Source organism: Sesamum indicum, linkage group LG4 (assembly GCF_000512975.1).
Source record: "Sesamum indicum cultivar Zhongzhi No. 13 linkage group LG4, S_indicum_v1.0, whole genome shotgun sequence".
NCBI lineage: Eukaryota > Viridiplantae > Streptophyta > Magnoliopsida > Lamiales > Pedaliaceae > Sesamum > Sesamum indicum.
Genome location: NC_026148.1, coordinates 11,159,816 through 11,174,163, shown reverse-complemented (window position 1 = coordinate 11,174,163; position 14,348 = coordinate 11,159,816). Strand labels below are relative to the sequence as shown.

The 14,348-nt window shown below is 32.9% G+C and overlaps 1 pseudogene; it reads right to left on the bottom strand.

Annotated features, from left to right (window-relative positions):
• LOC105160632 lies at positions 4,910 to 7,506 on the bottom strand (annotated as a pseudogene).

Here is a 14,348-nt window from a genome sequence, read left to right as displayed (position 1 = left end):
CCTTCCCTCACTTCTACTCCTCTTGAAAGTAGGATATAGATAGCTTTATACAACAAGGGTAGATTATAACTTGACACAACTCGAGGTATGCGAGTGCTCGAGTATTGAGTCAAGTATAAAGATAATCCAAGTAGTGATTTAGCATATATGTTCCATTAGACAATAGCTTTTATAGCTAAGTAAATGTGTTTGCCGAAGGCAACAACTTGAGGTAATAGCCTAAAAAGTGAGCAAGGATGCACCAGCTGGGGGTAGCTTGATAGGGTTAATGAGTAACAGTGCACTAACTGAGGGGGTCTTATTAGGGCTCTTCACTATTAAAATGCGTAAGAGTGCAAGAAGGGGCGACTTATCAAGGCTCGAAGCCAATAGAAGTGTGTTCACCAGTTGAGGGCGGCTTATTAAGGCTTGAGGCCGGTAAGGATGTTAATCTGTCATCAATGCTCTTTGTCTGCTGCCAAGCATCTAGCCCACAATCTCGAATCCTAACAATATATCTCTCAACGACAAAGAGCATCCTCGCTCCGCCTCAGCATTACCGGGCACTCATGTGCCCACAATGCCCATCCCATGCCTAATGCTAACTCGGTGCATCTTTGGCGCAAGCTTCGTCATGCCAGTCTTTCATGCCTCGCCTGAGTAGGACAATACCATAAGTCCGAGGTCCAATTGATATGCCAAATTCTAGCATTGATTCCACACAGTATGCCCAACTTGTCTTTTTGCCTTTTGACGTGGCTTCTCAATTTGCCCACAGTATAGTGTCGCCCCACGACCGCTATCTTAGCCAACGGACCTCTATGCAAGGGTAGAACCCAATAATGCATGTCACGAGTTGGTTCACAAGGCATTGCAGTGCTTGCCTCGATCACCCATTCAGCTTAGAGATGTTGCCCCTAATTTCTTGCAGCCCCACTCGGCTGCTTTTGGGCCCAACATGGATCGTCCTGGCCCCACACTGCTTGTTTGATTTCCATCTCATTCAACGACTCTAAACACTACTTTAAGATGCCTAAAACTGACCTTTTCCTACATTCCCCCAAGGGATTTTTTATTTAGCGCGTTACTGCACTGGATGGCTTTCTAGAGCTTACCATTCATGCACCCTCTCTTTATAATAGGTTTAAAAATATTTTTTTTATTTCAACAGTAGACATTGAAATGGCCAAGCAAGGACCCTTTTCACATCTCCCTCGTCCGACTTTCAAATCATATGTCGCTTGAATCATTGCGTAACTCTCAATTTCTGTAAAAACACTGCTGACTTTGAACCCCATTTGATTATCTATCGTTAGGGAATTGCCCTCACAATACTCTAAAATTACTGTACCACCAATGCATTGGCAGACTCCAAACACGTTTCCTATCCAAACGGAACCGCCTAACTCTGAAACATGGTGGAGGTGTTTTCCAACACTCCAAGAATCTCGCTATTGGAACAGTTTCAATAAACTCCATCATTAAAGCACTCTATGTCACTCATGAATCTCCTGCTTGCATGCAGGATGGCGCCTAACTGTCGTCCTTATATCCCCATTCCCAAACGTCCATGAAATGAATTCATACTTGGCGTATAGCATCCTTATACCTTAAGGAAGTTCCATACGAACAGTATTGCAATCCTCAATCCGTAAGAGTCTTTGCTCACTTGTCGTTTTGTCCACATGCGTGCATGCTGACTTCCCCTTGCTGCCCCCACATCCCTCTTGAGTCATTGCCCACATTCTTGGCTAATATGCGGTCAATGACACCTGGGCAGGTTTTGCACCTCAGTCAAACTGATCTATGGGATCAGATTTGAGTTGAAAAATAAACCCAATTAAAATCCGTTTAAAGCTTCAGTATCGACCATGGTACTATAATACCAATTTTGAACCCACCTTTCTCAAGCTGATCTATGCTAGGCTGGTTGGATCCAATGGGCACCTTGAATCACTACCTTATTAATAATTCTTTTCATTAATTTCAATCTTACGTTTCATTTCATATATTCATTAAAGCAAGAGGGTTTGGATCACCTTTGGAATTTGTCAATTTTACAGTTTTATTGTATGGAAAAATTGATCAAGGGTTACTAAATAAGCTACTCAGATCATAATGTATTTTCTGTTCTGAGACATCTTTGACATTCTTGATACTCTATAGAAATGCCAAAGGAAAAACATTATGTTCCTTTTAAGGAGTAGGTTACAATAATATTCCTTCAAGTCATGTCCAATTATATAATATTTTATTTTTTTATAAATTTATAAACACATCATTTAAAATTGTAATTGTAATTTTAACCATATAAGTTATGATGAAGCTAACGTGACCCATAATTGTGCTATCTTTGAATGACCCGAAGGTTTTAGTTTTTAATATTCTTCATATATATATATATATATATTTATATATATATATATATATAATATTATCAGCTGCAGTTATTAAGTAAGTTTGCATGCACGTATGTATATAATAAAGTCTTCTAGTTCACTAAATATTCCTTGAAATCTTTGACAATAGAGATAATTAATTAAAGAATACAAATCCATATACTAAATGGAGAATATATTCAGAAACACACACACACACATATATATATATATATATGTGTGTGTGTGTGTGTGTGAATTCTGACAGAATATTTCTATATATCTATATAAACATGCATGCATGAATATATGCATTATGGATAATATTCTAAATTCCATAGATTTTTCTGGTTATGGATATTGGACCCCTAATTACGATACTTCCATTATGACTCAGAATCCGATCGACAACTAATTGATATTCTTTCTACATTTGCCCAATTTTTATTTGAGTTGACAGCACTATAAATAACATTAGACAGCACAAAAATGATTGTATTCAGGAAGAAAACCTCTCTGTCTGACTGCGCTTTTCTTACTATTTTGGAAATTTACCTAGGCAGCTACCATGCATCATAATCCAGTTATGTAGCTCCTATCTATGGCAGAGAATATGATAAACTCGTTGGATCGAGGGCGTATGATTATCCCTTATATTTATATGGTCCCTAATTGATGCTACTAATTAAGTTACGTTGAGGATCCAAACACTTGATCAGGTTAGAAATGAGCTGTTGTGCACGAATATTGAAATTTTGCAAGTGATAACATAGTTGAAACCTGAATCAATTCTACAAAAGAAATGTTACGTTTTGCATTTTCTCACTCTATAATGTGCCCTGTGATTCTGCACTTAAAGTGCAATAACATAGGATTCCTCTGCTGGAAATGGATGTGGTCGTCCACCTTATCCCACAGGCAATTTCGATCCACTTAAAATGGTTTAAGTTGTTACTCGCAGATTGGAAGCGCCTCGCCTGTGTTATGTGTACTGGCTAACTAAAAAGCCTTCCTATATAAAGATTGTTGGAAGGCCTTGATGACCATGTGTCGAGCACGTGGCATTTATACTTAAAATATCTGATAAAAAGGTATTATGAGACCAATAGTGCCATGTATATTTTGAAAATTACTAAACCAAAAATAAGAATCTCGTAACTGGGATTAAAAGTGAAAAAGGCCTAAATTACAAGAAAGTGTTATTTCTCCTTTTTCAAATTATTGATATTGGATAAAAAATAACTGTTTATGAATGAAAAAAATGAACATTGTTAATAATTTATATGCAATGTTGTATGAGACAAAAAATTAGTTCTTACATATATATAATCTATCAAGGATCACTAACAAAATTAGAGATGAATTTCCATAAAAAAATCTGTTGCTGAAAGTCGCACGGTTGATTCTGTAGCTAAATCCGTCCTTGATATTTAAGGTGGAACGAATTCTGTCTTAAAAGCTGTCTCTCTTTCCAAACAAACTTAGACGAAATCTGTCTTTGAATCCGTCTTTAATCGGTCTAATTCCTTCACTAAATTTATTAGCGGTTGCTTACACTGCGACACCAATTTTTTAAGCTACCAAAAAGTGTTCTTATGTATTTTCAATCACCCTTATTCAAATTCTTCTTCTCATGTATATGATTTATACTATCTATCTATATTAATATGAAAATTTCACTTACCTCAAATTTCTTGTATCGATAATATCTCTAAATTTATTTTATTTTACTTACTTTATTTACTTAATATATGATGTGTTGGTTTATATATCTTATTATTATTTATAACGTATTTTAAAGTGTAAATTTATATACACAAATGACGTACAAACAAAAATTGCAGACATTCTTTAAAAACTCCAATAACATTGTGCCAATAGGTCCACTCATCCATACATTTCTCTTGCAGTAGGAGTTGGATGGGATATGAGCAAAGTATCGATAAAAGTTCCCATATACAGTCATGGAAGAGAATGGCCTCTCAAAATACTGTATAAGAAAAAGGGTGTCCCTACTGATTACGAAAACAACTTATATCTAATGATTTTGCTATACAAACGCCCCCGTCTCTAGTAGGAGTAATAAAAAAAATTTAAAACTCATTCGAATTGAATTGAGTTGGACCATTCATTAAAATTTATTAAATAAAACGTAGAAGAATCGCATCTTAATCAGTCCTAGTCATGGAAGCTCATAATTTCGCCTTGTTATTCGTAGCATAACCAATTTCTTCTAAACCCGAATAAAATTTCCTTGCCAATCTTTGATCGTTTAACGACACAAAGTATTTTATTTTTCTTTCATCTTCCCTAATTTTAGTAAGCGACTATAGTGTATTTGCTTCAAAGTTCAAATTCCAAGAGGGAAAGATTAAGTGATGATGTCGAGCTTTTCTCTATAGAGAAGCCTATAGAACTAGAAGAATTCTTTCTATTGAGGTTGGGTTGAACTAAATCAATCATATGACAAGTGTAATTGATCAATTTTTTTGAATTGTACACTAATCCCACCAAAAGTGTATTATTGGTTCAAATCTTAGCCGAACCCAATCTGAACTAATATTTCTCATAAAACAATAAAGATAACAAGAGGTTAATGCCTTGGGAAGAAATAAAATTTCTTAATTGAACAAAATTAACATGGATCACAGGAAGCAGAGCACACCATTATTCGATGCTGAAGAAAACAAGGGACACACACCACCCTTGGGGCATTATAGGCACCCCTTTACTACACTAAGCTGCTTCAATCTTCTTGTCCTCCGTCTCCTCGTACGCACTTTCCCCTATAACCCTTTTCCAGAAGAAATGCTCCCTCCATATTCTCTCCATTTTCTCAATGGGAATGTTCTTCGTCTCTGGGAGTAGGAAATATATGAATAATGACATGACTACGACCCATGCCGCGAAGAAGAAGAAAATCCCAGACTTGAAATGGCAGAGCATAGCCATGAAAATCTGTGCAATGAAGAAAGTCATGAAGAGATTAACAGCCACCGTTATACTTTGAGCTGCGGACCGTATTTCCAGTGGAAAAATTTCACTTGTGACAACCCATCCTAATGGACCCCAAGATAGGCCAAAACCTGAAATATATGCACAAATCAGGATCAGAACTGCGAAGGCATAACCCTTCTCCATAGTGCCGTGATCCCCGAGTTTGGCTGCCATGAACCCTCCAACCATAAGTTGTGAAACCAACATCTGAATTCCACCTATGTGGAATAAGGGCCTTCTGCCTACTCTATCTACCAGCACCAATGCCAGTAAAACGAAAGTCGAGCCTATTAATCCGATCACTGTTGCAGCCATGAGAGAAGCGTTCTCTCCCGAACCGATAGTCAGGAAGAGTAACGGTGCGTAGAAGGAGATGACGTTTATTCCAGTTATTTGTTGGAAGAATGGGATTGCTACGGACATGACAAGCTGCGGCCTGTATTTTCTTTGCATGAGGTTCTTGAAAGGGTGTTGTATGGCTTTTGAGGCATAACTTGCTTCGATGAGATCGTCTAGTTCCGCCTGGACATCATCAGTGCCTCGGATCTTTTGCAACATTTTCTTGGCCTTTTCGTGGTCATTAGAGTGCTGGATGAGGCTGTTTGGTGTCTCTGGGAGGAAAAGTGCCCCGAGTGCAAGAAATGCAGCCGGCACACCGGCCATCGCGGCACACCAGCCATTGCAATGGAAATTCGCCAGCCCCACCCGCCTCTGATCCTTACAGTGCCGTAGTTTATAAGTGTAGCTGAATTCTGTCCGATGCCGATGCAAATTTGGAAAGCAACGTTAAAGGCTCCTCTGTATTTCGACGGAGCCATTTCTGCTAGATACAACGGAACCGACTGCAGACAGGGAGAAAGCACATCGCGTGTTACTTGAACGAAAAAATCCGCATTCAGTACAGACTACAGAAAGTGCTAACAACATATCCATTAATTTAACTGCTTTCCTAAATTTCCCCTGTTTGTATTTCTTCACTCAATCGAAGCTCCTGTTGTAAAATTTGGTGTATTTTCCTCAAGATTTATTCATTTTCTCTATTCTTCCATACATATTTAAGACGCACAAAAACATGGAGAAATTCATTTTTATTGCAACTACCTGATTGGTAAAACCGAGCCCGACACCAAGCAGCACACGACCAAGAATTAGTACGTAAATGTTATAAGCCGCACCGCCAATGGCAGCACCAACCATATACGACAGTCCACCAATGACGATGGACGGTATCCGGCCGTACTTCCGGGTCACGGTTGCCGCAAAGAAAGAAGAAACCAGGCCAGCTATGTAGAGTGAGGAGGTGAAACATGTGAGCAGCTGACTGTCGAATTTGCAGTAGTTGCTCACATCTGAGTCCTCTTTCATCTTCCTGTAAACTCCTGGAAAGAATTTCTTCAAGAACGGGTCCATCGAACTCACTCCACCTTCATCATTCAAATTTTGACACTTCAGTATTACACAAAAATAATGTTTTAATTCATAACTATAAGCAAGAGTAATTTTGTCTGCATGCAAAGTGAGTGAAGAGAAACACCGTCACGTCCACTCCACTCGTTCAGAATCTTTTGTTACATTTTCGTGTCGAATTAAAAGTCGAGCATACAAGAAATTTCATTAGAAAAAAAATAGTATTGATTATAATATTAAGAGTTATGGCTAAAAATCGTAATTAATAACTATTATTAACAGCGGTTAAAAAAAAATGAATGCACCGTTGCATTGCCACAGTCAATAACTATTTACTATTAATAATGACAATTACCCTATCATCAAATGTTATATTTCTCATAGTGTTCCAAACACATGCACGTCAAGTTCGAAATACAAGACAAGAACACAAAATTCAACTACAACATTTAAAAACCTTGAAATACAAGAATACAAATATAAGTACGGCATATGAAATTTGTCGGAAAATTTAGAAAAAGAAACCTGAAACTCCAACATCGTAACCAAAAATTAGTCCTCCAGAAGCCGCCATCATACAAGACAGCAGCACAAACTTTGTAATCTTTCCATTATATTGCTTGCCATCGCTTTGTATGGCTACCCCTACAGCCATGATCTTGTCTGAGTTTTTTTTCCGGCAAAAATAGTGATGTAGGTAATATGGATAGAAGCTGTTTCAAGCTGCTAGAGTAGTACTGAAAAGTCCCAACACGAAGTGAATTTATAGAAATCCGACCATCAGGTCCGAAAAAGTGTGCTTTCGGGGCATCAGACTGTAATACATGTGTGGTCCATCAGATTTAGACAGTTAAAAAAAGTAGTAGGATTGACCTAAAAGCGTGTAATAATAAAGGAGTTGGTATAATTAATTAAATGAAGGTGATAGTGGAATTTTTTGGTAGAGACAGTGGAATATTTTGGCAGATATGTTAGAAGAAATTTAATATTTAATCGTAATTATTTTTTATTGTTAAAAATAAATAGTAGCAGTAGAAAGTTACAGACAATGTTTATGCAATAGTTGTTGATCGTGATTTTTACTGATGAGGCTAAAATATTTGTAATGGTTTATAGTCATGGTAAAAATAATTTTCATAGTGAATAATCGAAATTTTTACATTGAATTTTATTCAATTATAGTTAATAATATTCATGTATCAAAATTTTAGTCCATTGCGAATAAAATTATAATTAATTGTAAATCTTCTTTTCTGGTGAGAAAAAATTAAAGATGTAATGAGCATAAATGTGGAGATATGACGGATAATTAGAAAAGGTAAAATAAGGATTAATTAATTAGATAATTATCTATAAACCAACGGAATTCGACATGTGTGTCATGAAGAGATGGGAGTGCACTACGGTAACAAGGTATAAAATACTCTCTCTGATACTGTTATATAATGAAGATGATTAATCAAGTACAACTTTTGGTATACAGTATTAAATACACGTGATTCATGTTGTAGATACGGTATAAAAATACGCTCTTATGATTTATTTATTCAAGTGATTAGAGTTTGAATTAGTTTGTTAGCATCTTATAGGGATCCTGTGTATTAAAAAATAAATAAATATATATACATAATGTGAATTTTATGCACCTGGCGTATATATGTGGCCGTTTTTAAACAGAGCATGTATTTGAGTTAATAATGAGTTATAAAATTTCTCTGATTAAGTTGATAGCTTATATTCTGATATATTTAAACACTATAAAAGAATTGACTGTTTTCTACATTGTAAATCACACAAAATATGCACGACACATATTGTTTTTCAACAACATTTGTAATGCGACTGCAGGATCAAAATCGAGAAAGATTAAAAAATTACAGAATCTATTTGCTACTTTAAAAATATAAAGAACTAAAATACCAAAATACAAAAGATATAGAACAAAAAATGCATTTAAACCTATTTCCTATGAATGGAGTTAATATTATGGAATTAGATATTTTTTATTTCTTGAAGGTATTTTTCGAAAATACTATTAATAAACTTTTTTTTTTTTGTGTAAAGCACCAATAAAGAAATTAAGAAAGAGAAAATTAAAAAACAAGATATTTTTTTAGAGTAATAATCGTAAATAAATTACAATAACTCATGTCGATACAGTGAGCAATGCTCAATTCAATCAGTAAATCAATACAACTAATAGTGATATATACAATACAATAATTCATATAAATAAGATAAATATCCACACATCCGGCGAGACTCAAACACATGATCTCATATTAATTTATGAAACCTCAGTTTTAACCTTTTAACTATTAGACTAAGATATTATTGGTGACAGACAAAATATTAAAAGCAAATAAAATGCAAGTAGAGGTTGAAAAGTTGAAATAAAAAGGGAGTTATAGTGGAAATTATTACTGTGAAAAATATCCAAATAATATCTGCAAGCGGAGAATAAGAGAGAAAAACCAAAAGTAATGGTGATGTGGAAGAAGATAATGAGTATAAAAGAAAATAATATGTGGACCATTTTACGGGCAGGAATCAAAACAAGTTTCATTTTTCTATTGAAAAATAAGTTACCATAATCTATATAGATATGGGTACATTTTACCATTCTATGGATGATTGCAATATATTCTTTCAATTAAAATAAAATAAAAAAGAGAAACAATGGTGTCTTCCCACTTTTACTTCTTTTCCCTTATTAGTTTCTTGGTACCACTCTTGTACCCTCTCCACCTAGTTCAGACAAAATTGCAATATTGATCCCATAAAAATAGGTTATTTCAATTTTGGTACCACTTTATGTTGTAGGGGATTTTTATTTGTAGTCGCATCTCTCGTTAAAATTTACACAATTAGTGCAAATATATTAGAAACTAACAACACAACTCATGTGATTTTTATGTAGCGTTAGGTGGTGCTTTAGTTTTAATATTTTCAGGAATAATCACCACATGATCCTTGTGTGCATACAGTAAAAAGCCAAATCAATAATCACATCAATAAAAAGAATTCTTGGCCGCCCCCTAAATCATTTGCTAATTGTTTTGAAAAATCCCTCCAAATCCGGCTAATTTTTTCTGCGTAGAATACTTGAATGACGAAGACTTGGAGAGAATTTTGAAAGGATATGCAGATGCATGTGAGAGTAATCTGGTGATTTTTTCCTCTAATAAATCACCAGCTAATGGACGCATGAAGATTGCGTGTTTTGGAATTAGTTTCTAATAATGGAGTGAGAAAAGGACTAAATTTACTATATTTTTATACTAACTATTTTAATGGAACACAAGACCATTAACAAAATTCGATAAAATATAGGATCAAAGTTGAGATGACCCAATAAATGAACCAATATTGCAATTTTGCGCCTAGTCCTTAAGGCCAATATATGCAATTGAAACAATGAATACAATCAAACTGATACCCCTTTATTTTCTTAATGTGGAAAATCGTTTACTTGCAAGTAAAAGTTCGATATTTATCTATGATTGCTAATCATTGTATAAGTATAATTCATTTTGACTTCGTATGAGTTTTGCGATTTTGTTCTAAAAAAGCATCTTGCTAAAGAGAGAAATCATTGGAACTTAATCATAATATTGATAGAGCCAATTACTACGGATTGTAAATATAATTAGCTATTTTGATGGCTACAAAATATATATATACATATATATATATATTACTATTTAATTTAAAAAATCTCTATCTTAAGACGAATACAATATTATTTTTTTCTAATTTTTACCAGGTACATGGATTCCTCTTGTTATGATATTAGTACACAAAGAAAACCACTAAAAAAAGAAAAGCAACGCAACCCCTTAATGCGAGAAACAATAAACTTCTTTTTCAAATGTTCCAAGAGCCGTGTTGCCATTTTTCATTTAAAGAGATCTTTTTTCTTATTAGTATATTTATAGAGGGGTAAAATGCAATTAACTCAAAATTTTACAACAGTAAAAGTGGTACAAAATTCTTTCCAAACTAATGAAATAGTACAGTTGCAAACACTCAAATCCTGATTCGCTGCTCCTCCACTGTATCAGATGCAAATACTCTGCTGGTCCTGATTCGTCTTTCCTCTGCTTTAGTACAACAACTTCATATTCTTAATTCCTAAGGTTTTTCGTTTTTATTTTTTTAAGACAATACAGTCCTCGTCTCTTCCATGATTTGCGTGCACTGTATCAGATGCAAATCAAAGACGAAAAAGCAATGGTCGGCAGATAAATAGACTGGAGATCAGATGATCATGAATCGCTATAAAGATTGATTTATTAATATATATATATATATATATATATATATATCAATTCACGACTTTAACTATATATTAACTTCCCCTATTCTTTTCATCCCTGAATTTTCAACTAAATAAAATGAAAATCTTCAATCAAGAAGGACAGCAAAAGGTAAGTAGTGGAGATGGTGGGTGGAGATTTATCCTTCCTGCATCATCAATGGCCGATCCAGTCTTTGCTCTGGTTCCCTTCTTGACTGTCAACAAATATTCCTTGCACATAATAAAAAAGGGTTTCATAAATTAGGCAAAATTATAATTTTAGTCCAATATAATAGGGAATTTAACAATTTAAATCCTCGGATTTATGAAATGCTCAAAATTATCTTAAAATTGAAAAAATTCGATATATTTATTCCTATGTTTTTACAGGATTTATAGAATTAAATTTGTTGAGTTTTTTCAATTTTAAAATTTCATAAATATTCTATAAAATAAAAAATTAAAAATATTAAACTTCCTATCTTACGCGACTAAAAACATAATTGTACTTATAAATTATATTCCAACTTATCTGGATTCTTTTGTGTTTTTGGCCTCTTCAGAAGAGTATTGAACAAGTTTCATGATCATAGATAGGAGGGGCAATCATTCGTGATAGACTTCATCATTACATTAAAAGGGTATCAAGATCGATCAATCGTCGGAAAGATGATTCCTGTCCAAGAATCTCATTCAACAATCTGTCAGATTACTGTTGCCCTTATTCTTATTCTCCTGTCTTTTTTATAATTTTTTGCGTTGCAAGTTGGCGGTTTTTGAAAAAGTGCGGCATATGTTAGAAATATCAAATATATTCATAATGTTTGGTTTCAATTTTGCTTCATTTTTTAGATATGCCAAAACATGGACAATATTTGCCTTGATTTGTTTTGAAAATTTTGATGGTGTTTTGAGATGTTTTGAAACAGTGCCTCATTTATTTTTGTCAAAATAAGTCTACACTAATTATAGGCCCTACAACTAAAAAAATTATATACATACTCAAACATATATAAATATATATAAAAGAGACATAATTTGAAAATGAACAGTAGTTTTTGTCTCCTACTAAACAATACCAAACATATCACACTTATTTTATATTATTTCCAAAAATAAATCCAAACATACACATTATCTCTAACACATACTTATTTATTTTTGTTTTTCTCTCTCTATCTCCACAATATACATCAAAACGAGTTAAAAATAAAATCAAACATTGTGATAATGTGTGTGTGTGTGTGTTTTTTAATTATTGTTGGTTATAAACGAGAACATAGTTTAATATAATATTAACGTCAGGTTAAATGATTATGAGTAGTTTAAATTTTATTGGGTTCGTTTTATTTAAAAATATATTATCTTGTTTGTTTTTATTTTTGAAATGACATTTTTAATTCTATTTATTTTAAATTGTGAGACCATGTTTGTCTGGGCATTTTTCTTTAAGATTGAACCATAAATTTCAGAAAATTCATTTATCATGTTTTTTCATACAAAAAATTATTTCAAAACATCATTTCTTTTCGTATAAAATATGATCTCAAAACATCTCAAAACAAATATATTTTCGTTCTATCACGTATTTTTGTATAACAAAAAATACAAATCAAAATGTATTTTTTTTCATTCTATCATTGTTTTTATAAAAAAAATGAGTTAAATGCATTTTACCTCCATGATATGTGAAATGAACAAAAAAATTCCTATATAAAAATTTAAACAAATTGCTCTCTACATTTCAAAAAATGAAGCAAATTATCCACTTGTTAATAGTTTAGACGGGCTTTTTTTATTTTATTTTTCAAAACGTAAGGGGTATTTTACTATTTTTTTTACATTAAATTTTTGCTCTTTTCTACTAATAGAAAGGGGTGACTTTACATTTTACCCTAAAAGAATCTATCACAAAACATTACACTAAGCCTAAACAATATTTCACTTCTCCCATAAAATTCAATAAAAAAATAAAAATTCACTTGAAAATACTGAAATTATAATTGTGAACATGTCTTTTCATTTGTAGTACTAAGTAGTTTAACATCACTAACCCCAACCACTATTTTTGAGGTTGATAGTACAAAATTGCTCTACCTTTTGACTTTTTCTATTCTCATCTAAAGCTATGTTTCCAATTCTTTGTGCCAAATTGGGGGAGTATATATGATAATAAAGTTGATATATAATTGGTTACTACGCTACATGTAATAGTGACATAATATATAATAGAAATATTATGTACCTTCAAACAAGAATTAGCGACAAAAAAATCAAATTATAATATTCAATTTTGTCGTTGTTTAAGCATATATTAAGCGAAAAATAATTATTATCACAATAATATATCTCATAATTTTAACAGTAATAATTACTTATAAAAGTTATCTTAGTAAGAATTATTGACAAAAAAAATTTTGTGTATAACTTGCAACCAAAACAATTGCCGACACATATATGGTGATAGCTCGAGAATTGTCGTTAAGTTGTCACTATGAATGTGTCATTAATTATCAAAAGTAACAGCTTACACGAAATTCTTGTCACTAGTGAATTTTTTAAAATTATATGGTCACAAAATTTAAATTATTATCCGTTATTTATGCAAGTCAATAATATTATCTTTTATTGTAATGACAATTTACATCTATGATTGTGTATATTTTACAAACACATTCACGTAATAATATGCAAATTGTACGGCACACATACATTATATAAATGAAATATTTTCACGAATACATATCCATACTATAATATATTAGCTGTGAAAAATCTTTTGGCCTCTTTTACAGCAGCAATGATTAATAGTTATTGCGCAATTATAATTAATTAATGTTGCGACACTCCTTAATTTACGTTAAACATAATAATAAATCAATACTAAAAATAATATTTCTTCTAGTGATTGGCGACAAATGTCATTGCTCTGATTCTGTCGCAAAAAGTGCAATTCAAAGTGTTTTCTGTATTCCCACTCACACTGGATTACAAATTGGAGAATGTGAAGAGTTGTCTGGTCAGATAATTGTGGCAAACATTCTGTATAACAAACATTACATAGCACTGTAGTGTAGGCTGTAGCAGATTATACATATCCAGAGATACATAGTTTTGGGTAGGATTCTCCACATATAAAGATAATTATATGCCTTCCAAATCTACCTATATTTTATACTTATACACATATATTCGTAAATATATGTATAACAAATACGCATATTTGTTATTTATATGACATTAAATATTGAAATATATACGTTTTATGTGTTATCTGTATGAATACA